Raw genomic sequence first — 10,150 nt, forward strand, 5'->3', positions numbered from 1 at the left:
GTGCCTTGTGTTCAATATGTTTAGTATTTAAATTTGCCTCTCGAAGAAATTCAAGTAAATCATCCCAAGCGTATGCAGCACAGCTTAGGGTAACAAACCACGTAGGAGTTCCTAAGTTCCTTAGCATGCACTTAAGTTCTCCATGACGACGATACCAATACTCGTTAGTACCGCGCTGACATGCCATCAAATTAATCAGCTGAGATTGTAAATGATCGTCTCTCTGATGTACTTTATCCATGAATTCCTTTGCAGAAACATTTTGTAGATGTACTCCTGTTTTTAAGATGTGGTTGACTGCATATGAAAGTCCAGACAAGTCACTCTTAAACAAAAGATGAAATATATATGAGATACATTGTCGAAATCTTGGATCTTCTGCATACAATCTTGTTGTCCGATATTCTGATGCAGCAATCTATACTGATCGTTCGTCATATTGTCCACCTTTTCCAGTTGGGAACAGCTGGGGAAAATAGCGAGCTTCCAAACTTTTTTCCCATACACTCATGGGAGTCCCCTTCGCTTTTTTCATTTGGAATAATTCAATAGTATTCCCCATCACTTCTTTTGAAAGAAGTGGATGTACACTATAATGTTCATATATTTCTTCACTTTTAGACATGTCAACTTTTTCAATTTGACCTGTCCAAAAGTTTCACTATCATCTCCTAAAACTATTTCTTCTTCTTCTACATAAACATTTTTGTAGTAATCACTGTTTTTTTATAAGATATAATGTTGCCTTTTGCACTTTCCTAACATCAACTAATTCCTGCCAAATTTTCTTACTCTTAGTGGGAACACCATTAACTAGAATAACTAGTGGTTCACTTTCTACACTTTCTACAGAAATTGTTTCAATATTTTTCTTTAAATCTAGAGGTAAATATACAACTCTACCTTTTAATCCTCTCTGTAAATCTGTAAGAGGCAATTTATCTGTTTTAGGCTCCATACGAATAGCCTGAAATGGGTGCACACATTGAATCAGAATAGATTCATATGTGTTTAAATCTATCAGTTCTGGAGGAATAGTTACCAACTCTAGATTATTATGAACAGCTCTAGCAGGCATTTTATTATCATCTAATTTGTTATAACAATATTTACAAATACGCTGATCAGTACCCAAATCAAAGCAATCCTCTACCAGCAAATAAGTTACAAATTCCTTCCATTTATCATTATTTTCTCTTTCACTTTTTAAATATAGGTCAACAGTCCTAGTCTGATTTCTATAGTGAGTTCGTCGGCAACAAATACAAGTGTAACTTTGTAATTTGTTCTTCAAACTTCTCTGTACTACTATTTTCCACATTTTCTTCAACATCGACTTCTATCAATCTCTCACTTTGACCACTCTCTTCTTCAGGACCAAAGTAACGAAACTCTATTTCATCACAAACTTTTGTAACATCTGATACTGTTCCATGAAAAAGAGCACTGTTTAAGTCATTTAAAATTAGTGCTGGACTTTTAGCATAATATAATCTTCTCACAAACTTCCGCATTGTAGAATGATGTACTGCTAACATTCTAAAATGATGAAAAACACTTTGACATACTTTTCTTGAAAGACAAGCCAGAGAATGACCTTGCAACCAGTATTTTTTCTTACTCTGCAATGATCTAGTCCTTGCAACATCTTAATCTTTTGTTTAACACTTTTTTTTACTATAGACTCGTAAGAAAGTGCGTACAATTTCAATAGATTCCTGTCGTATACTACAAATACTACTACAATCCCAAGTATACACAGGAGCTTTAGGACGTCTCCCTAGAACTTCATCAGCTATCACTTCTTCTACATTTCTGGGAACCATCTTCTCTTTCTCAATTGGACAACCATTTTTAACCTCATAAGCTCGACCACTGGTATCAACTGCAAGCAACAATGTATTGGTTTGAAAATAACTCTCTTCATTAAAAAAAGGCTCTGAACTTGAACTGTGTTTCCATTCACCCAAAAAAATATCACAAAAGTTACTTCTGTTAATTACTCTCTTCTTCTTACTTTTGGCCTTCATAACATTTATTGGCTTATCAAGTGATCGAATTCTGTTTAAAACTAAAATGAATAATTTCCTTTTTAATTCAAAAGCCTTCTCATCAATAGTTTCAATCTGTTTCTTCATTTTATAAAAATCTTTCAACAAATTAAAAACAACTCTATTGTAAAACATTCTCTTTCTAATTTCTTCAAACTGATTCTTTTTACTTTTACCATACATTGATTCTTCAGAATGCATTTTTCCATTAACTTCTCCTTTTTTCTTTTTATTCTTCTTTGTTGTTGGGGCGTTCTTTATATGTTCCACATTGTGCACACTGTTTTTAGCCTTTGAAAGTTTTTTAACAAATTCTTTTGTTCTCTTACCACAAGACTTTTTCTTTTTTCACACATGTTGTAGTTCATCTCATTTTTGCTGTTCTGTTTTCTTCAAATAATACTCCTTTTTTTGTTGTTTCCTCTTTTGTGTTCTTCTAGTCATGGTAAGGTTTTTTTAATGATGATGAACAATATCTGTAAAAAAATTTATTATATATGACATTATTAAAATACATTTTTAAAATATAGTATTATATTACTAAAGAAACACGTTGTATATAATGTTGTACATGGCTACTACTTAGGTAATTGCAGAAGTGAATCAGTACTCTGCATGGGGTTAGGGGATTGGATAGATTGTGAAAATTTGACTGTAGCACTGCGTGTGTTAATGCCTGAGTCATTGTACAAGTGCATAGACAGTGTCTGGGTAGGTAGAGTGCTGGTAGTTGACAGCAGGGTGAGTTTAAAAGTGCTTGTGTTTCGGCACAGAGATTAGATAAGGACATGGTTCTGTTAGGATGATTGCAAGAGTGGACACAGAGTGACAGTGTGATTGGGGCACTGCATGACTATTACCTAGATCATCACAGGAGTGAATCAGTAGTCTATAGGGGGTTAGGGGCCTGCATAGATTGTGCACATTTGACTGTAGCACTATATCTCTTAATGCCTGACTCAATGATTCTACAAGTGCATGGACAGTGACTGGTTAGATAGACTGCTGGTACTTGAGAGCTGGGTGATTTTATAAGTGTTTCGACACAGAGATTAGATAAGGACATTGTTCTGTGAGGATGATTGCAAGAGTGGGCAGAGAGTGACAGTGTGATTGGGGCGCTGCATGAGTACTATCTGGATTATTTCAGGACTGAATCAGTAGTCTATAGGGGGTTAGGGGCCTGCATAGATTGTGCACATTTGATTGTAGCACTGTATCTCTTAATGCCTGAGTCATTGTACAAGTGCATAGACAGTGACTGGGTAGATAGACTGGTGCTAGTTGAGAGCAGGGTGAGTTTATATGTGCTTGTGTTTCGGCACAGAGATTACATAAGGACATGGTTCTGTGAGGATGATTGCAAGAGTGGCCCGAGAGTGACAGTGTGATTGGGGCACTGCATGAGTACTAACTGGATTATTGCAGGACTGAATCAGTATTCTATAGTGGGTTAAGGGCCTGCATAGATTGTGTACATTTGACTGTAGCACAGTGTCTCTTAATGCCTGAGTCATTGTACAAGTGCATGGACAGTGACGGGGTAGGTAGACTGCTGGTAGTTGAGAGCAGGGTGAGTTTATAAGTGCTTGTGTATCGGCACAGAGATTACATAAGGACATGGTTCTGTCAGGATGATTGCAAGACTGGACAGAGAGTGACAGTGAGATTGAGGCACTGCATGAGTACTATCTGGATTATTGCAGGACTGGATCAGTAGTCTACAGGGGGTTATGGACCTGCATAGATTGTGCACATTTGACTGTAGCACTGTATCTCTTAATGCCTGAGTCATTCTACAAGTGCATAGATAGTGACTAGGTAGATAGAGTGCTGGTAGTTGACAGTAGGGTGAGTTTATAAGTGCTTGTGTTTTGGCAAGGAGATTAGATTAGGACATGGTTCTGTCAGGATGATTGCAAGAGTGGACAGAGAGTGACAGTGTGATTGGGGCACTGCATGAGTACTATCTGGATTATTTCAGGACTGAATCAGTAGTCTACAGGGGGTTAGGGGCCTGCATAGATTGTGCACATGTGACTGTAGCACTGCATGTGTTAATGCCTGAGTCATTTTACAAGTGCATAGACAGTGACTGGGTAGATAGAGTGTTGGTAGTTAAGAGCAGGGTGAGTTTATAAGTGGTTGTCTTTCAGCACAGAGATTAGATAAGGACATGGTTCTGTGAGGATGATTGCAAGAGTGGACAGAGAGTGACAGTGTGATTGGGGCACTACATTAGTACTATCTGGATCATGGCAGGAGTGAATCAGGAGTCTACAGGGGGTTAGGGGCCTGCATAGAATGTGTATATTTGACTGTAGCGCAGTGTCTCTTTATGCCTGAGTGATTGTACAAGTGAATGGACAGTGACTGGGTAGGTAGACTGCTGGTAGTTAAAAGCAGGGTAAGTTGATAAGTGCTTCTGTTTTGGCACAGAGATTACACAATGATATGCTTCTGTCAGGATGATAGGAGGAGTGGGCAGAGACTGACACTGTGATTACTAAACTACATGGCTAATTCTTAGTTTACTGCATGGGGTTATGGGACTGTATAGATAGTGCACATTTACATACATACCAACTACGAAATTAGACATTATAGAACCACAAAAACACTTCTCATGCACTTATAAAATCACATATTCACTACCTTTGCACTCCTGTAATCTATCAGGTACCTCTCATTAATTCAGTAAATATAGCTGCAACTATATAAATGTAATCTCAACAAATACATGACTCATGACATACTATTCTCTTTAAGGAGACAACTGCTACATAACAGAAAAAATAAAATGTAGTGGTTTTCTTTTGAAATACATATTGCCAATTGAATCTAGAAATATGCAGCATCATCAAACTGTACCTCTCAACAGACTTAATTAAGAAGAGTAATCAACAACACCGTTTTAATGAGGATTTCTAAAACCACACAAACTGTACGAACTAATTACAGAATTGTAATCATTAACACCTTATATGATCATCTTGCAAACAGCACAGTTGTACCTCATTTTACCAAACTATCTATACTAATGCCATTTTATTAAACTGTACCTTTTTTACTGAGAAGAAATATGCATGCCTAATAAACTGCACCTATATAAACTTTTTTGAAAATACACATTCTTTATCCATATTAAACCAATTATTCATAAATAAGAAGCATCATTCAACTATACCTTTCAAGACACTTAATAATATATATATTAGTGCACATACTATTGTTTAAACAAAGTTCCAATACAATAGAAAGTTTTCCAATATATATCTGTACATTTAATACATTAATTTAACCAGCAAAGTTTCACAAAAATGTCAAATGTATATTACATAAATCTCTTAAAAATATAACTCACCTTTTAAATAAATCTGTTGAATGAAAAATCTCACACACTCAATCAGGATTTTCTTTTTCACACAGAGAATGTAGATGAGCACACTCTCCAATATAAAACCAGTAAGGGCAAACTTTCCCTCTAATTTTCCATACATATACACATAACCCACAAATGATATTGCTTCCCAGTGTTTTTCAAAATGAAGAACGATTTTCCATTGGTTACAGAGAATAATACTTTTCAACTAACATCTTCACTCCTTGTCCTTAATATCAGTTTCCATAGCAACAGGTCATGCAACATTCAACTTAGCTGCCAGGTCACAAGTTCACCACACAATGTTGCAAATGACAACAGCAGGTGTGGTTGGCTTTGCAAAGCATGCCCTCATCCTTTCTGCTGTACCTTTCAAACATTTCGAAATAACCAATAAGAAAAATGCTTTCTAAACAAAGTAGAATGCACCCTATATTAGAATGTAGAGTGTTCTTAAACAGTCAATCAAATCTCTACTTTCTTGAAAACAGCATCTTGTCCACCATTTTAGATGGATTCCATTCTACCATCTGCCTACGTCAGGTACAGACATCTTCTGATTACCTAGAGAGATCCCTTCAAGATGCTTTCAGTGTGGATTGTTTGGCACAGCTATGTTTTCTGGTGCAAAAGGTATGCTGAAAGCAGAGGTATTGACAAAGACCTAGCTTTACAAAATATAGATATTAAATGGATTGGACAGAGAGGATTGAAGTGGCACCAATTGATGCCATTGGCTAAATCCTTTATGCACTTCCAACCCCCTGACCTCATGATTGTGCACTGTGGTGGCAATGACCTAGGCACATGGACTGGGGTAGGTCTGGAAATGCTAATGAAGGACACCTTTGCAGAATTGATGTTGCTTTTCCCTCAAACTGCCTTTGTCTACTCTAACATATGCCAAAGACAGAAATGGAAGTGGTCCAATCAATTTTGTCCACAGATTGAGAAAGCTAGAAAAAATGTCAATAAAGCTGTTTCTGCTTATCTCAGAGACCATAGTATGGGGTCCATATACAACAACAATCTGCGTTTTAATAAGGATGGCATATACAGGAGAGATGGTGTACATTTCACAGATGATGGAAACCAAGTCTTTCTCAACAACTTCAGACACAGCATCGGCACTTACATGTAGCCACAAAAATCTCCCAATAAACACAAGGGCTCTTTTTGGAGCCACCCAAGATGCTAACATATAATGTAGCTTTTTAATGAAAAAATTCTTAATTTTTTGTATTAGGAGTCACGCACCCAGCGCGATTCGGAGGCGCGCACCCCTCATGTGCACACCAGTGGGCTGTGCTGGGAGTTGCGTACCCCTCGCGTGCACACCAGGGGGCCACGCTGGGAGTCGCGCACCGCTCGCGTGCACACCAGGGGGCCGCGCTGGGAGTCACACACCCCTCGCGTGCACAGCAGGGGGCCACGCTGAGCACCGCGCTAGGGTCGTCACTCCACATTTTTCGATTAAAAAAAAACATCTCCTACCAGTAATTTATATTTGCCCCGGGGACCCCATCCCCCGGGGCCTATGCACTTCATAGGGGACCATGGGGGGAGCCCCAATGCCCCCACTGTCCCGCCGGCTCCCCGCGTCCTGCGAGAGCCGGCATTGCTTTTCCACCTGGGAAGCTGCTAACATGCAGCTCCCCGTGTGGAAAAACAATTCTGCTTTGGATTTTGGAAGAGAGAGCAGATTTCCTTGCTCCCTCTACCAAAATCCAAACCAGAGTTTGCTACGGTAGGGCGGGAGACGTGCTCCCTCCCTACCACAGCAAACACCAGTGTCCCAGGGGTGGGCACCCCGGGACACTGCAGGAGCCGGCCCTGGGGGGTGGCAGTCCCCGGGGCCATTGAAGGCTCCAGCAGGGGGCCCCACGGCCCCCCTGCAATCTTTTCCAAAGCCCCAGGGAGGTGGTGGTCCCCGGGGCTCCAAAATGGACCCCCGCAATTTAACAGTTAGTGCCCCGGGGCATGTGCGGGGGGCTGGAGCCCCCCTCATACAATTTTGTATTTTTTTATTTTAAAAAAAAGAGCTGGGCCCCCGCATTACATTATACATATCCCCCCGGTACCTGGCCCACCCGTGGGATTAAAAGTAACAAGCGAGGAGACCTCGCTTCTTTAAGAAAAAATAAAATTCCGGATCCGTGCACCCAGCACGCATTCCGCTCTGTTTAAAAACAAAATGCTTTTTTTGGCCCTGCGGGTCCTTGTAGGAACCCCAGAGCACAAGTCACAAGATGGCTGCCAACACTTCCTGGTTTGGAGTGTTGACAGCTAATTAGAATAAAGCTCGTGGTCGGGAGGGTGCGCGAATCCACCGCATGGGTCCGCGGATCCTCCGCGCCTCTAAATATCGAAACTTTTATTTTTGATTTTCTCAGCAACTACTGAACGGATTTACACAATTTTTAAAAAGGTTGCTTTCTGAGCCAATCGGTACCTTTTTGCCACATTTGGGGTAAATCCGTTCAGTAGTTTCGGCTGTAGCCTTACATAAAGTTTCCTATGGGAAATTTATTTTTTGACTCTTATTTTTTTAATTTCTCAGCAACTACTGAACGGATTCACACCATTTAAAAAAGAAAAGGTCTCTTTCTGAACCAAGGGCTACCTTTCTGCCAAATTTAGTGTAATTCCATTCAGCAGTTCGGGCTGTAGTCGTGTCTAAAGTTTCCTATGGAAAATAACATGGAGAAATCGCATTTTGGGCCCCCCCTTGTTTCTCAGCCTCCGCTTGGTGAATCACCCCGAAACTTTCAGGATAGGAGCTGACTGGGACGGGCCATAAGTTTTGAAAATTTCATGATGATTCGTCAACCGGCGCCAAAGTTATTGGGAAAAGAAAAAATGCTTTTTGAATAGAAACAAGGTCCTAACCCGACCGCCAGTAGGTAATATATATATATATATATATATATATATATATATATATATATATATATAATATATGTTCGAGTTAGCACTTTTGGAATGAAAAAATAAATGCTATTGCGGCTGGCAGTATCGGTAAAAAACGAGCAGTCCGTCTCTCTTTTCGGTGCCCGGAAGCACCTTGAGTGGTAACTGGCCCATTGTTTTGAGGCCGCCCTGAAGGGTCGGGGGCTCCGCAGTTCGGAGGATTTTGTTTGGATATATATATATATACTTGTCTATAGGAAAGCACATAATTGAGTGCACGGCACCTTTAAATAATCACGTTCAGTTCAAACTAGTCATGTGATCAAGACCGCTGTGTCGGTCGAAACGCGTCTGAACCGTATCATGTTTGTGGAGAAATAAACTGAGCACCATTTTCTGCACCAGCATATATGTGTCCGTGTCTTTGGTAGTGCCGGCTGGCACTACGGAAGGTGGAGTTGATGTGTACGAGGAATCGATGTCTTCTCGGCAACACGGACCCCTCACTTTAAGCAGGCCGACGGAATCGGAGTCGAGTTGGAGTTGTGCTCACCTATGAGCAATTTACAAGTTGGCCCCCTGCATCCGGCATTGAGATACTGACAGCGAGGCAAGACGGTGAAGAAATACAAGTCGGAGGACCTGGTTCTTGGCCGACGTGCACGGAGTAAGTTCAGTTTAGTGTCACACAGCAGGTGTGAGGAGCTGGTTGACTGTCTATATACAATAACAGGTAGTGCTCGTAATAGACTTTAAAAGACACAAACATTGGTGAAATATGTCGAGTGATACTATTAGAGAACGTGAGATGGCAGCAGAGGAGCTATTCTTAAATTTACCCGTAATGAAACAGGGTGGTAAAACTAACACTGAGGAAAATTCGGAAAACGTGGAAGTCAAAAGTTTGTTGAAATCTTTGGAGAAGCACAGCCGCAGTGAGATGACAAAATGGTGGGAGATCACTTCATTAGAAAAATATCACGAAGTGGGTCGAATACCAAGGGGGCTAAGAATAATGTTGGCACCAAGTTTTGATAGCCCAAACCCCATGCTTCTTAAAGAGTGGGCGGAGAGCAACTTAGAAGTATCTATGCGACTGGTATGCCTCTTAATTAAATACGCTAAAGTTGACAGAGCAGCAAACATGGAGGAAATAGACCGAATTCAAACAGAACTCAGTAAACCAGAGTACCTTGCGAACGAAGATTTCATTGACAAGAACATCAATGAAATGAAGGAGCGCATTAAGAAGCAGGAACTGGTCATTAAAACGAGGAAGGCATACAAGTTTGCCCGTGACAAAGGCGATTATGAACAAGGGCAGGTGTTTACTTTTGCCCGCAAATTCGACAAGTTACGTAAAAATCAAAATGAACGGCAAAAAACTATGTCAGCAACTATGCCTCCTCGGAGTAACGAACCTGAGATCGATGAAGATAGAATCTCCAATATGTCTACAGATACGAGCGCTATGACCAGCGCAACCACCAGTGAGGTGGATTCTGATAACCCAAGCTCAGGCAACGAAGCGGGAGATTTAGGGCTTTTAACTTTGGCAGAAGAATTGGATTATGTTCGCATGCAACGCAAACAAACGCTACGCCCACGACAACAACAATTACAACCCGCCAAAAGCGGAATGCCAGAAGGCGGCAAAGAAGGAAGTGCAAGAGGTCGAAATCAACAGCGACAACAATGGAGGCAACACAGAAAGTAAGTGACAATACCATTGTTAACCTTACGGATGTTGAATTGAATGCGGCTGAAAAACAATTGCTATCATTGGGCCTTTCTTTCTGCCCAGAGA

The sequence above is a fragment of the Triturus cristatus genome, chromosome 1_2, assembly GCF_964204655.1.
Source record: "Triturus cristatus chromosome 1_2, aTriCri1.1, whole genome shotgun sequence".
Classification (NCBI taxonomy): Eukaryota; Metazoa; Chordata; class Amphibia; order Caudata; family Salamandridae; genus Triturus; species Triturus cristatus.